Source organism: Piliocolobus tephrosceles, chromosome 17 (assembly GCF_002776525.5).
Source record: "Piliocolobus tephrosceles isolate RC106 chromosome 17, ASM277652v3, whole genome shotgun sequence".
NCBI lineage: Eukaryota > Metazoa > Chordata > Mammalia > Primates > Cercopithecidae > Piliocolobus > Piliocolobus tephrosceles.
This window is the reverse complement of record NC_045450.1, coordinates 6,927,131-6,943,770: the sequence shown is the minus strand read 5'-3', so window position 1 is coordinate 6,943,770 and position 16,640 is coordinate 6,927,131. Positions and strand designations below refer to the sequence as shown.

The following is a 16,640-nucleotide window of genomic DNA, read 5'->3' as shown; positions in this document are numbered from 1 at the left end:
AGGTATATATTTCAAAACTTTGGGTGGCTTTGCATAGCCTCAGAAATGCTGAGAATATAGAATACACTCCAGTGTATCTAATTATCTTTATAAAATCTCTCAGAATCAATAGCATTATACTCAAGACCAGCTGCGGCCGGGGAACTCAAACAGAGCAAGTGTCAGGGAGGTTACTGAGAAGTATGGCTTTCTTCCTAATAGCGCGACTTTTATGGAACATAGAGTTTTTGAACTGTCATATTCTGTTAACTCTTTTAAAGACCCAAACGGAATTTAACCATTTTGTTTGAAGCAATCAATTCAACTCTATTCTCAGTTATTATTATTATTATTTTTTGCACTTTTAAGTCCTAAAGGACAAAAAAGGCAGGTTTTGAGACACAACTGTAAATATAGCTCACCCTGGATTGTAATTTTGCTAGCACAGGGTGCAGTGATTCTACTTTAACTGTTACCATTGCAGGAATATTCAAAGCAGTGACACATTAACTGGGTGTTTTGTTGCCCTTCCAAATGTTTTTTTCTGTTTTTAAAGAATGTTTCCAATATAAACAGGAATCAGACTTTCAAATAAGAGAATTCAAGGGAATTCAGGGAAGCCTGAAACCTAAAGAAAGGGGCTAATTCAGCTGTTTCCTAAGTTGAGTTTTTAGAAACAGTTCATGAAGTGTTAAAAGGTGATAGGTTAAAAAAAAAGAAAAAAGAGCTATGGTCATAGTAAAGCTATTATTACTATGAGAAAAAGACAGAGAAACAGAGAGGAGAGAGAAAGGAAGAGCGGGAGATAGACTGCAGAGAAGCAAAACTACCCCAAGTTATCCAACTGGCTAGATGTGTTGTATTCATTTACACGGTAGTTATTAAGTCTCTACTATGTGCTGGTCTCCATGCTAGGTGCTGAGCATAAGTTGGTGACTAAGACATATATAGTACCGCTCTCACAGTTTTCCATTTGGTGAAAAAGGGAGGGTATCATATTAACACATAACAGCTACCATTACAACGATGCTACGAAAAGACAATCAAGGGTATGTAACTGAGAGGCTTTCCAGAAATGATTTCTACACATAATCATAATGAACAATGGGATTGATTAGACAAAGTGTTTCAGACATCCCCATGCTCTACACCCACGGACACAGACTCTCTCTCTCTCTCTCTGAAAGACCACGGATTGTGAAAAAGTGCCATCAGATGTGGATTAAGGACATGACACGCTAAGCAGCAACTGCACCTTGAGGGCTACTGACAGAATTTCCAGACTTGATCCTAAAATCAGTGGGAGGTATAGTAGAAATTTCAGCAAGAATGATGGTCATCATATAACAGAAAATCACTCTTAGTGGTATATGCAGAATGGATTAATGGAGACAAGAGTGAAGGAAGAAACGCCAGTTTAGAAGTGTTGACAGCACTCCAGGCAAGAGGGAAGAGTGGCTTTGGTCAGAAGAATAGAGGGAGAATGGAGAGAAGCAAAAAGTTTCAGTCAATAATGAAGAGGGGACAATTCACTGGACTTGATCTTTGGGCATGAGGGATAAAGGTGAGGAAAGAGTCAAGAGTGATTTTTCAGGCTAGGCGTGGTGGCTCACACCTGTGATCCCAGCACTTTGGGAGACCGAGGTGAGCAGATCATTTGACCTCAGGAGTTTGAGACCAGCCTGGCCAACATAGTGAAACCCCATGTCCACTAAAAAATACGAAAATTAGCCAGGCATGATGGCACATGCCTGTAATCCCAGCTATTCAGGAAGTTGATGCAGGAGAATCAGTTGAACCCACGAAGGGGAGGTTACAGTGAGCCAAGATCATGCCAATGCACTCCAGCCTGGGGGACAGAGCAAGACTCTATCTCAAAAAAATAAATAAAATGGGTGAGAGATTTTCAGACACATGGAATTAAACTTCAGTTGGTTTATTCAAAGAAAAGAAAAGAATAGAAAGAAAAGAAAAGAAAAATACCTTCATCAAATTCCATTCTAAAGAATATAAGAAGAAAGATAAGTCAACTGGTCCATTCCTAAGACTCTGCCTACTTTATATGCATCTGTGAGTTCATTTGCTTTCCAATATTTAATGAGCACCTGTTATTCACCTGATACTGGGCTTCATCCACTTACATCCAAGTCCACAGGAATATGGACACTTCTGGATAGAACTGGAAAAAGTCTGAATTTTTATTCTCTTTATAAATGAGTTTTAATTCATGCCTCTCGAAGTTAGGGCCTTTTATTGGTGACTGTAAATCTCAGAGAGACAACAAGTCATAAGAATCTGAAACTGCCTTATAAATTAGTTGCTAGTAGTGAAACAGTTGTTTAGCTTGTTGAGGGGCTGAGGGGGGAGGAATTTTGGTGTTGAAATAATTATTGAACATTACTGAACCAAATAATTAAACTGTGCTGTAAAATTACGGTTATGGTAATATTCCCATCATTTGTTTTGTTTCTGCTCATCTAAATTATGATTTTTTTTGTTATTGCTTTGCAAAGCTACAATGTAACAGTCAAACCTGAAATTAAAACCAACCTGCAAAAGTTATACAAGGTGATCCAATATGTTCCACTAGCAATTATTCATGGCAAATAATACTGCGAAGCTCTTAAATCCTTGTTGTAAAGCTAGCCAGACGTGCGTCAACTTAAACCTGAGATATTTATAGGTATCAGAAGTGAGGTACGACTTGCTGAAACAATCAAAATGCAAAGGAGATGTCTGAAAATCCAATGGGAGCATCTTGGAATATCAGATTTCTGTTTTCTAGCAGTGCTAAATTTCAGTAGTGCTGACAAGGAAAAAGGCACTGATTTTTTCAAGTGACCAAAGGGAACACTCTCTCCTTCACTGCCCCACCCCAGGCTGCTAACTCTTTGCTCTGCCCGCAAAATTCTAGGTGAAATAAGGTTTTCGGGCCAAACCCTAAACCCATTTCTTAGCACCTTGGGAAAACGAGGTGGTCCAAGAGCCTTATGCAAAAAGCATCATTATCATCATCATCATCACCATCCAGAAAGAACTGAAAGATATACATAGATCCTCACAGCATCAACATAGTAAATGTTCCCTTTGATCCCTTATTTTATAGGTCCTAGAATTAGTGAGTAGTCCCCCAGGTGCTGAGATGATGTAAGTAATTTATGGCTTTGAATTGTTTTTAGTGTGGGGAGACATATACATTCTGAACAGATTCCCCTTCATTCCTGATTCCCGTGAAGCAGTCAGCTCATGTGTCTTCAAAACCAACCAGAATTAAGTAGTTGGAAATTCCACATCAAGCTAATGCTGTTTAGAATCCTACTCATTTCCAATCAGTCAACACGGTTCTCTAGAGTCACATGGCTTTGCAAATGGGATGAATGTATGTCCTAGAATTTATTTTGAGAAGGATAAAAATCCTAGTTCTAAGACATCAGCGTTGATAAGATTTCAATTATATTTTTCCTGTTCACCCTTTCTCTATTTCATCCTACTCTGTACAGAAATTAATGTTAATCTCCTTTTATGAACAAAAAGGATGCATAAAACCCTTTTATATGTGTTGAAAAACTCAGGGCATTTACATTAAAGTAAAAACTCAAAAGACAGTAAGCGAACTCCTTCCTAATACAAGACAAGCTAGCATAGTAGTTAATAACAGAATCTGGAGTTTGAAAGACCCACGTTTGACTCTTTCTCTGCCTACGACTGTGAGATTTGTGAACAGTGACACTCTGAGCTCATTTCTTCATCTGGCAGTGGCAAGATATAAAAAGTATTTACTTGATAAGGTTCTTATAAGGAACATATTGACACCAAGCACTTTGCACATATAGGTGGTCAGCAAATGTCGGTGATAATGGCAAGTGGGGGAAGGAAGAGATGAGAGTGCAAAGCGGCAGAAGATATGACAGGCAAGCAGGAGACAAGATGCATCAGCCAGTATGGGCTACACAATGCTGCTATAATAGCCCCTGAAGTTAGTGGCTTATAACAATAAAAGTTTATTTCTTATTTGTGCCATGTGCCTAATATAGGTTGGCTGGAACTTTTGCTTTTTGTACTCACTCAGGGACATGAGCTAACAAGACGGTTTATCTCAACTCACGTATCCAAAAATCTCTAAAGGCAAGGGCTAGAAAATGTGGTAAATCACAAAACGTCACGTCTAGCATCCACCCAGAAGACAGTCATATCACCTCCCTGCATATTTCATTAGTCAAAGTAAGCCACGTGGCCAAGCCCATCTTTCAAGGAGCAAAAAGATGTAATCCTATCACCTATCTTTAAGAAATATTGGCTGGGTGCAGCATGCTCATAGCCTATAATCTCAGCACTTTCAGAGGCTGAGGCAGGTGGATCACCTGAGGTCAGGAGTTCTGACTAGCCTGGCCAACGTGGTGAAACCCCATCTCTAGGAAAAATACAAAAATTAGCTGGGCGTGGTGGTGTGTGCCTGTAATCCCAGCTATTCGGGAGACTGAGGCAGGAGAATCACTTGAACCCGGGAAGCAGAGCTTGCAGTACGCCAAGATCGCACTACTGTACTCCAGCTTGGGTGACAGAGTGAGACTCTGTCTCCCAAAAAAAAAAAAAAAAAAAAAAAAAAGGGAAAAGAAATCATCATAAACCAGTAAATGTGAAGCACTGGCTTGAATCTGACTTTCCTACCTTGCCCTGGCAATTTTACCAGTTTGAACACTAACTCACAAGAAGACTTACAGAAATGTCCCTAGATCCATAGTCCCTTTATAGACACTTATCTATCATAGATGAATCCACTCTGTTTTACCATCCAACTACTTTCTGTGTCCATCTTATGATAAACTACTTCCCGTGTCCACTGCTGCTGACCAGGAAGTACTTCTATTTCTATAAATTAAATTACCTGGAGGCTGTAACATATGGCACTGAGAGACTAACGAAAAAAAATAGGAATTATTTGCTAATGTAAAATGAATATTTACTATTTATCAGTACTTTGATCAAAATTTCAAATATTAATTTTCTCAACACCCATATGGGAAAAACATTACTATTATACCAATTTTTCAAATAAGTTAACTGAAATATAGTAGTTTTAGCTTCTCAGAAGAAGCAAATGGAGAAATCAGAATTCAACTGCCAATTTGTCTGTTCAGGATGCTTGACCTTCTACATTTGATTACTCTCTTGTTTAAGAGGGCTGCTATGGAATGACTGTATAATACATCGTTGAAACTAGGACACCTGTCAGCAGAAAGGGGGATGTTAATAATTATACTAGGATCAAGGGATAAACAGGACTTGTTCTGAGCAAATCTAAAGGTAATGATGCCATGGGTAATTGACACATTAATTGATAAATATGTGTTGGATCCCTTTCTGTCTTTTTTTTCTTTTCGAGACAGAATCCTGTACTCTGTCACCCGGACAATCTCAGCTCATTGCAACCTCTGCCTCCTGGGTTCAAGTGATCCTCCTGCCTCGGCCTCCTGAGTAGCTGGGACTACAGGCCTGTACCACCACGCCTGGCTAATTCTTGCATTTTTAGTAGAGATGAGGTTTTGCCATGTTGGCCAGGCTGGTCTTCAACTCCTGACCTCAACTGATCTGCCTATCTTGGCCTCCCAAAGTGCTGGAATTGCATGAGTGAGCCCCCACGCCCGGCCCCCTTTCTTCTCTTAATCCTCATTAGTTTCTCAGATGAACAAAAATTCTGGATTATAAAGATCATTAAAGACAATCACTACCCCAAGAGAGGTTATTCCTTGTACAAAACCATCATCAGAGCCAATAATGATCCAGAAGGAGCTCTATCCATGCTCATCAGAAAGAAAAAAAAAAAGAAGAAAAAAAAGTATTTTTTTTCCCTACAGAAAGACTTATATAGCTTCATGCTTTTCTTTGCAAGACCAAGATGAAAACTCACAAAGCATGTGCACTTCGTACATCTCCAAGCTTAAACCTGACTGCTTTATGGGAAATTTTCACTGGAAGTGTTCTTGCTGGTTAGAATGCAATCTTTAAATACAAACTCATAATAGCAAGACATAGAAGTTTTTTCCTTAAAGAACAGCTAATACAGACTGTAACTAGAAGGTTTTCTGTATGTTTAAAACAGTATGATGATAACCTTTAGATATTGTCACGTAGCTAAGGACCCATCAGAGCTGGTTTTCTTATCTTGATGCTTTGTGTGGCAAGTACTATACTTGCAAAAGTTACAACCTTAGAAAATCCTAACCATTAAAAAAAAGTCCTTTGTGAAACACACTTTTTGCATTATATATTTTTTGCTTAACACAAAGATGCAGATGGGAAAGACACTAGAAGTCATGGAGATGATGGATAAGGTTTGATTTTTTTTCTTCTTTATTAGATCCATCAACAGAGTTCCATTATTACACTGTAAGAAGTAATGTATTTCCTTGTTTCATCATAGCTTGAAACTTAAAGTCCATCAGCCACCCTATCCACAAAAATGAAAAGTGGTAGGAAAGTAGTTTACATTTCCCGAACATTAAAAAATAATGAGAAGAGATTGAAGTAATAAAGAACTACCAGAGATAAGGTGAGCAAAGCTGTTTTATAATATAAAGAAAAATGCATATTAGATAGAAAAAGAGCTGGGAAAAGTACAGGGGAATTATTTTACATAAAAATATTGTCTTTTGGCTTCTATTTCAACCCAGATTTATTCTTTTCTTTCCAGATTTATTCAAAGATGTCGTGCTAGCCAATATTACTCCCTCTTTTTTCCCCTGATTGTTTCCTCAATGCATTTCTTACATGATTTAGACATTACTGGGCAAGAACCAAATGGGTTGGCTTTTTCATGTAATGTTTTAACACTAAGTTACTTAGAAGGCAAAAGACTTGTCAGGAAGAAATAAGCCTACATGCAAAAAAGGGAGAATTGTACCTGAAAATTCTCAGTGTGCAACTGTTATCTAATTCTGCTTACAAATAAAGCAGGAAAAAAATACAATAAATAAATCCATTTGTGAAAAGTGATAAAATAGCAAATGAGAAGCAAAACGAGAAGGTAAAATGAACTTATTAATTAAATGAATTAGGGAACACTATGTTATCACACATCATGAAGAAGAAATATCAGTGCATAGTATCTTATTAAATTAAAAAATAATGGATCACAAAATATTATCTACAATTAATACAAATTGTATTTCTACAACCCCATACAATTCCTGGAACATAGTAGCAAATAATTAACCATGTGTTAAAAAATATGAAGATATCTTGGTGTGTGGGGCTAGAAAGGAAATATCAAAATGGTGCACACTAATCATAAACAGTGGTAAAATCAGAAACGATTTTTGTGTTTTTCTGCATGTTTCATGTTATCTACAATGAACACATATTATTGAAGTAATTATTATAAGTGTTGGAAAAACATACTCCAGGTCGGGCGCGGTGGCTCAGTCTGTAATCCCAGCACTTTGGGAGGCCAAGGCGGGTGGATCACCTGAGGTCAGGAGTTCGAGACCAGCCTGGCCAACATGGCAAAACCCCATCTGTACTAAAAATACAAAAATGACCCAGGCATGGTAGTGAGCACCTGTAATCCCAGCTACATGGGAGGCTAAGGCTGGAGAATCGCTTGAACCCAGGAAGTGAAGGTTGCAGTGAGCCAAGATCGCGCCACTGCACTCCAGCATGGGCAACAAGAGAAAAATTCCATCTCAAAAAGAAAGAAAAAAAAAAAAGAAAAGAAAAACCCACTCCAACATTGGCACTGGGATTGCGGAACAGGGTTCATTTTTGACTCTTGCATTTTCGATTTATCACCAAAAAGAAAAACCAAAAACGTTCCTCTTATTTTGATGGATATCCATTCACACGACATCAGAAAAAAAGGGAATTGGCCTTAACAAAATACCTAAGTAGTACATGTCTCTCCTCATTGTTTTTAAACCCACATTAGAGGAAAAAGACACTTAAAAATACAGGTTGAACAGAACGACATAACGTAGGAAGCAACTTTTTCGTCAGGATTCCATACATTATTAAAAGGCTTTAAAAGCCAGTTTGGAATTTTCCATCATGAACAAAATGAAACATTTGAATTAGATTCTTGATTCCCAAATATTCTGCCTTTGACAGATCCTGCCTGTTTTGACATATTAGCCCATGATTTAAAAAAAAAAAAAAAAAAAAAGTAAGGGCAGAATACGGGGGTTTAAACCTAAAGCTAAATTTTTAAGGTTTTTTTTTTTTTTTTAATGTGATTTTGAGATTATGTCATTTCTACTTTTCTGGCCATGATGATGTCATTTCTTTTCTGAATTGTTGGTGATTTCACAAAATGTCTGTGCCTGCAAAAGTAAAACAAATAGCCTTCCTTTATTGCACTCTGAATTTATTATTTTTCAAATGTTTTGTCTTGAAATAACTGGATAGGATAACAAAAGAATGAAGTGTGTTCCCTAATTTCTTATTTTTGAAAGTGTCTAAAAGTGCAAGAGTTATGCTTTGGGATGAAGTCTAGTAATACAGGGATATAGAAGAAAAAAATGAATTATTTATGTGATGGGACAAGAATTATTAAAATAATTTCCCTGAAATGACCCCTCCTCCTTCTTGCTAAAGAGACTCCTTCGCTTTCTTGCTTGTCACTTTTATTTTTTCTACTTTCCCTGTACTCTGAAGAAGGTTCAGCTTTTGCTAGGCAGGTTAATTAGAGGTTTTGCAAGGCATAATCTCAACAAAAAAAAAAAGAGGAAGAGAAAGATAGAACAAGTTGTGAGGATTTTGCAAGAGAAGGAAGGAGGAGGGAGCATAAAGTGTGAAGGAAACAAATGGCAATGGATTGGGAACTATTTAATAAATATTCAAAATACCAGTAAAGAACTTGGTATTTGTTTGTGGTTACCTGATTTGGCTCCTCTCATAGCACATCCTCCTAAGACACAAGGCTCATTACCTCCGTAAGGTTGTAATTGGTTTTGGTAAAAAGATTAAAAAAAAAAAAAAAAGTGCCAACATCCAATTTGTGCTTCGGGTCATTTCTTGTTTCTTTTTTTTTTTTAAGGGGAAAAAAACCCAGAACCTTGGTATTTTGATGCCATTCTCTCTCTCTCCTTCTGACAAAGAAGATAAAAATGGCATCCTGGAACAGATCACATCTTTAATGTCATTTACATTTATCTTCTCATTATCATTTATGTCTTCACTCTTCAAGGTGCTGGTTAAGTGTCACCTCCATTCTGCTGGTTCCCTGGGCAAGGCAGAGCTGTTTGCTCCTCTCCCTCAGTAACTGTAGTATTGCTAACAATTCTGCCATTGCATCTTCCCATAGCACTGCATGAAAGAATATTTATTTGACTCTTTTCCTCCATTTCACTGAACCTACATTTACAACCAGAAAATAATTGTAATTGGTACTAAAACACAGTTCCTGCTGTGTGTTCTACTTGTACAGGCAACATAACGAATGTAGAGGTAGCAGAAGGCAAAACCTGCTTAGTTCTTTCCATTATGGGACTTTTCTAAATTTTAGTAAGGAGTCTTGATTCTCTAGCCATAGATTCTTGAAGATGAGTGTGTCCTCACCCTCCTGGTGACCCACATTTCATCTCTACCCATTCATCTTGACCATTTGCTCTTAATCACTTTTTCCAATCTGCATCCAGAAGATACTTCGTTTCCAACCTTGAGGGTCTTGCCTTTAGGATGGAATGTTTTGTGTGATGCCCTTCTCTACTCCAAAAACTAATTCAGGCAAGCCCTCCTCTTTTTTCACCTAGACTTTTGGTCCCCTGCTTAACAGTTTCTCTTCATCCCCTCTCCCACCAATAATCTATAAAAATTCTTCTACTGGTCTCCACCATAGAATAATGGACCAAACACCTTAGAAGGAGTCTGCAAATTCCTTCAAAAACCAGCTGCTGCGGCCTGTTTTTTTTTTTTTTTTTTTTTTGAGACTGAGTCTCACTCTGTCACCCACGCTGGAGCGCAGTGCCATGATCTCAGCTCAATGCAACCTCTGCCTCCTGGGTTCCAGTGATTCTCCTGCCTCAGCCACCTGAGTAGCTGGCATTACAGGTGCCGGCCACCATGCCTGGCTAACTTTTGTAGTTTTAGTAGAGATGAGGTTTCGCCATGTTGGTCAGTCTGGTCTTGAACTGCTGACCTCAGGTGATCCACCAGCCTCGGCCTTACAAAGTGCCGGGATTACAGGTGTGAGCCACAGCCGATCCTTAAAGAGCATCTGGGAAGATTCCAGTTCTACCCCCAGCTGTGTTCATACAAAACCACTTTCATTTTCCAGTTGGGTCCTGTACTTCATGTCACATCCTCTGTCTGTAACACGAACTCTCTTTTCCTCCGGGAAATCTCTTCACTCTTCAAGGTGCTGGTTACATATCACCTCCATTCTGCTGGTCCCCCGGGCAAGGCAGAGCTGTTTGCTCCTTTTCTTAGGTAACTGTAGTATTGCTAATAACTCTCCCATTGCATCTCCCCATAGTACTGCATGAAAGGATACTTATTTGACTCCTTTCCTCCATTTCATTGAACCTGCTCTGGGGCCCTGCTGTTCAAAATGTGCTTCCAGGAACCAGCAGGATCAGCATCGCCTGTGAGCTTGTTCACAAGGGAAACAGTGTCCACTCCAGAGCTAGAGAATTAAAATCTCTGGAGGTGGCCCAGGACTCCGGGGTTCTTATGCTCAGTAACTCTCTAGAGTAAGGATCAGGATTTATTTAACTTTATGTCCCTAAACATGACACACACACACCAACCCTTCATAATATAAAAGTTAAATGAAAAACTATTTTGCTGTTATTATTGCTGAAGCTTCTAAGTCTCCCTCATAGCCCAATGACATGTTCTCATCAGTTTTGCTGTGATTTTTCCTGTCAGTATTGACTGGTGCTTATCAAGTTTGCCTTACACACTCCAGTCTGTATCACAGCTTTTGTTTGATTCAAGACTCCCATTGCACATTCCAAACCAGTGCTGTTTGCAGACCCCCTGCCAGTGCCAGAGAGAGCACTTGTTAATGTTAATGACATTTCTGGGCAGGGAGAAAATGCAGGCTACACAAAAAAAAAAAAAGAAAAAAGAAACTAAGGGACCCTGGCCAGGAAAGATGGGGAGTGTATAAACATGGAAACACTTTGGCCAAATATTTATTATCAATAGGGTTTTCAAATAGCTGTAAATCTGGAAGACCTCAAGGCCTTCCAAAACGAATTTGACCTCATTATACACAGTGAAAAATAGAGAAGGGTGCATGCCAAGTCTGTAATATTACAACAGAAAGACCCAATACAGGGGCTGTTAACTGGAACAACTTAGTAGTTTCATATGAAATGAGAGCCTAAGATGCTAACATTGAATATGCCCAGTTAAAGGAACATTGAGAGTTGAAGCAATTATTCTTGTAATTGAGTGGGGGAGAAAATCATTCCTTTTGGAAAAGAGAGTCAGAACTTGCAATTAGCAGTTTACATTGATCAAAGACATTAGGGAACTGCTTGACTGGTGCATCTTTTGCCTTGTAGCTTGAGGGTACTGCATCCCTTTGCTCATCTGCCCTAACAATCTTACCAAGATACTGCACTCGAAATGGACCTTGTTTTTGTACAAAAACCTTTTGCAAAACCTGAAAATCATTAGACTATGGTTAGAGTCTAATGCTCAAAAAACTCAGCATGCGTATACACACACACAGCAATAGCTGTAGCTTTTCAGATGCCGTCTTTTTTCTTATGCAATACATCAGACATATAAAAAATATCAAAGATGCTGCAGCAAATGCCGTATGTCCACCCCGCAGCCTGCAACATAAAATACAACAAACATAATGGAATCCTTCTCAGTCACTCTCGCTGATTACAACCCCTTCCCTACTCCCTAACAGTGGTGGGCATACTGCTGAACTTACTGTGTATCATTCCCACATAGCTCTCTCTTGTTTTACCATATATGCATATACCCCAAGAGAATACGTATCTTTGGACACATTCATATATAAATACATATAAATGTATATTTTGGAATATCTATTTTTGAACACATTTACATATTTTTGAACATATTTTTCTGTGTCTCAAAACCACACATAAATGATGTATTCGTATTGTATGTCTCCTCCTGCAAATTACTTTTTGTTGTTGTTCACCATTCTAGTTTTCAGATTTATCCACATTGGCACATAGAGATCTAGTTTACTCATTTTAACATGGCACACCAGACATGACTTTTGCTACAATTTATTTTCTATTTCCCTATTGGTGGACAATTAATATTTGGTTGACTGTTGTCTTCCTAACGTTTCGCTTGGATGCCAAAGGGAATCTTCTATGTGTCTCCTTCATGTGTGCATTTAGGGATGAAATATCTCAAAAGTACATGCATCTTGAATGTCCCATGATGTTACAAAACTGAGCACCAAAGCAGGTGTTTCAATATACACTCCCACCAGCAGCACAGTACAGCGCCCGCTGCCCCCACGTCTTAACCAACATGTAGTGTTGCCTAGTTTTTAAGATTTGCAGATTTGAAGAGTTTGAAATAACAAAGGCTTTCCAAGATGCTTGCCAAAGATTACCACCCCCAGCCAAAAACACTTGACTCCATTAGAACTGAGAACATGCAGTCATCAGACATATTAAATAATGTATTTCTACCAGTACCATTAAGTGCCTTAACACTGTGTCTGGAACATAATGGGCATTCAATATGTATTTGTTGAGTGAATTCATTTCCACTATTGCAGATGACTCAGAAAATGAAACAAGAAAAATATATGCCAGGAAACCAGTGAACAGCTAGCACACAGCTATTCGCTGGAAGAGGAAAAATAGTATACAATTCCAAATGCTCTCTCTTCACTTACCTTGATAATACAGCTTGTTTCATCAGGTACCCTTGTGGTTTTAACTTCTACACTTTACAGTCAATGAGCAAAAACCAATTCCACTCCTCAAATTCTTCTCACTTACTATTCAGCTGTCTCAATTCATTAATTTGCTTAATCAGCCCTCATCAATAACACTTCTCTCCAATGCATTCCTCTAACTCAAAGGAAAAGCAAGCTCTGAATACTCAAAAGTGTGAATCTATAAAGAAACAAGAACGGCAGAAAAAAATACTTGTATCAGTGCCTTTTGGAGCCTTAACAATAACTTCATATTAACATGTCTACTATTGTCAAAGATCAAGGGTGAAAAACATTTCTCATTTTGCTGATACCATAGTCAATTAAAAATTTTGAATTAAATGGTTACAACTTTCAGTGTCTACCAAATACAGTTCCATGGAGGTTATCCACACAGAGAGGCTGCAGGAAGACCTCTGAAGCATTTTCTACAAAGTGTGGCTCATCTAAACTCGGATTTCTACAAGCAGCATAAAAGCCACTCACATTTGGGAAATTTGCAGGTCCATGGGCATTAGGGCAGCCGACCTGAACAAGAGAGATCAACTGTTCTGCTCATCAAGTTCTCTGACAAACAGAGAGCCAACAAGTAAAATAAATTATGATATTAGATATTAGAGTCGATATTAAACCCCAAATATGGGCAAAAGCATCAGAATATGGTCCCCCATCTGTTTGAGGAGAACAGAGAATTTCGCATAGAATCTTTGACTCTTTATTATAAAAATGTAATAGATACTATCAATGAATGAGATGGGAACAAATAATACTTAAGGCGTGGCATTTTTATAAAGAGTAAGAATCATGTTCTTATTGGATTGAGGAACTAATTTGTATATATACATTTTTTTAAGGAAAGTACAACACTGATGGTATTAAGGGAACGTAACTTATTTCCTCCTTCCAGCCTCACTCCTGGCAATTATACATAAACAGGTACACATCCCTGTGACCTGGTCAGCTAAGCTGAAATGTGTACATGTGTTTTTACCTACTTTTGATTGACAGGGAAAAAGTATCTTCCTTTAGAAATGCAGACGTTATTGACTACATGATACTGTAGTTATGGCTGGGCTTCAGAAATAGCTATGAGTCTGAGTTGTGTGTGCTGAATTGAAGATTTTACTTCTAACCACCAGAGGCGAATGCCATTGCTCTAATTTTGGGGTTCTCTAAGACTTTCAACTAAGAATAAAAATATGTTTTTGGTATACATTGTTCCATAAAGAGGCTGAGCTGAACACTCATATTCTGATACGTAATTCCATAAAATTATTGTTTCTATTCTTTGGTAGAGATTAGTGATATGTCTCATATAAAGTCAATGAAATCGTCTTAGTCTCACATAAAGCGAATGAAATCACCCTCAGAAAACTCTGCTATTTTAATTGAGCTGTAACCATACGATTCTGAATAAAACAAGCAAGCCTGATATGAAAGCAGCTTCAAGAAGTATGCTCTCCCTCTGCCCTGAAACCAAACTGCTATGCCTAAGTCCTTCCCATAAAGAGATTACAGAACTCCTGCAAGTCTGCAATTAAAGAAGAAAGAACAAGAACACAAAAGCAATGAGAAGAGGAAAGTATCACGAACCTGCTCTGCTTTTTCCTGCATTTTAGATGAAAATCATTGACAATGCTAAGCTAGATATCCTAATCTAGTCTCTCAACACGGAGAGGGAACATCTCTGAAACATCCCCTAACAAAGTGTGCTTCGTCATTTGAGAGAAATCTCAAAACCATTCCACCTTTGTTTACTAACAACACTTTGACAAGGACACTTATGAGTGAGCTATTTCTTCCTTCAAATATTAAATTACCGTCACATTAGTCACTGGGATACTCCAATTTCTAGTTAGACAAACATCAACGAAAAGCTTTAAGCAGGGCCATTCTTGGGATGAACATTTGTGAGTAGAAAAACCTTGCCTTTTCCATACGCTGGTTTAGAATCTCCCTCTCAACTTCATCTGACCTAAGAAAAACCAGTATTGTCTTGATGCTAAAAAATAAAATAAAGCAAATGCATTGACTTCTATGGGATAGGCTCATTAGCTCAGGATTTGACAGGTTGCTAAATGGTAACTGAGAATGAAGAGCTACAAACACACTATAATTAATTACCAAAACAGGCATTGCTTGGGCTAAAGCTGGGGCAAGAAAGTGCTGACAGAACAAAATTCACATTCCACTGCTCTCCCTGCCTCTCCCAATTTACAGGAGAATGGGAAATCATGAACAATTGATACACTCCGTTAGCTGCTATCACAGAGAGTAAGTTTCCATGTAGCCTTAGGGGTATCTTACACAGTTTAACACTGAAAATAAAAGGTAATGTTCTTGGCAAAGAGCTACGGGGATTAAATTTGGGAGGCTTGAAGCAGCCTTGAATTGTAGTCAATAAAAAAAGGACCAAATAGTAATTTTGTAATTTAACTGTGCTGGTTATGCTCAATGAGTCAGACACTTGTGAAATAAACCATGTAAATAGAAAAATGGCTTAACTCTTTCAGTTGGCATACATGGTGTTTGACCTCTCCCATGCTTCTTAGGATGGAGGCCTCTGATTCACTAAGAATAATGTGATCACTTAGATGCTACCAATACATCTTTTTAAATAGTTCTTCAGTAAAAGTGTTGATTTCTTTGGGATTCTTCCTAATAAGTTCCCGATATATTTAGAGATCAGGTCAGCTATCAACATGGTGTAATAAGATTTACGTATCAGCATAGAGAGGGCCAAAGTCCCAAAGCAGCAGGAACTGGAAAGTCTTTTTAAAGTCACAAAATTCTTGACCACACAAAAATCACTCTACAGAGAATTGTGTCAGGGTTTCTGAAGCAATCACCTCACAACAAATAAAAAAAGACAACCAGCCAGCAATGATGTGGGGTTGAACACAATTTGCAATAATCTATTCAAAAACTCCAAAACATATCTAATATTTATCTCACAGTCCTCCCTGTCTCCCTCGCCTTCCCTCCCATCTCCCTCCCTTCCTCTTTCCTTCTCTTTCTTTCCCTTCCCTTTCTCTGTCTCTCTGTAACATTTTGCAGCAGAATTATTATTATCCAAATTGACAATTAAGGGGTCTGTCAATCAGTGGGTTGACAATCACAATGCTTAAAATGCCAACTGTTACACATATCTCCTTAGTGCTTGAGTGGCGGTTTTTGACAAATGGACCATCATGATTGCCTCACGGTAGTTTGTGATTGAGATAACCACTTTACTTATTAAGTGGAATTCGTAACATCTTGAAGAATCCAGGAATATATAAATATTCCTGCACAAGAGGTGGTTCATCACTGTCCTCTCATCTTTAATGAATCCCACCGTGGCCTGAAGGGACAGAATATCACCTGACGGGAAACACTCTTTGATGAACATTCATAAGAAAGCATTTTCCTTTCTTCCCAATTTGATATTTCTAGAGGGCAATGATAACATTTATATCCTGGGTTTAAAGGTCAGTGGCTCAGGTGATCCTGCTGTCTCCTTAGTGGGATCAGGATTGCTCACCGAAATCCTAGCTTCAAACAGGGGCCCCAAGGAGACATAGTCTACTCATCATCAGAGTTATTCAGAATTCAGAGGTGGCTTCAAAATAATATGAACTGGGAATAGAACTCCCACATCATCATACTCAACAATAAAACAGCTACTAAAAAGATCTAAGCAGATGGAGGCTGCCTTGATCATTCAGATGTTTCTGGTGGCTAGCACAGTATCTGGTTCTCAATACACAATTGAAGAAGGGGAGGAAAGGAAGGG

General features: G+C 38.4%; 1 protein-coding gene across 5 annotated transcripts in view; it reads right to left on the bottom strand.

Annotated features, from left to right (window-relative positions):
- LOC111551668 (RNA binding protein fox-1 homolog 1) overlaps positions 1-16,640 on the bottom strand; it is a 1,700,664-nt gene that overhangs the window by 837,233 nt on the left and 846,791 nt on the right. The gene's annotated exons all lie outside the window — the stretch shown is intronic.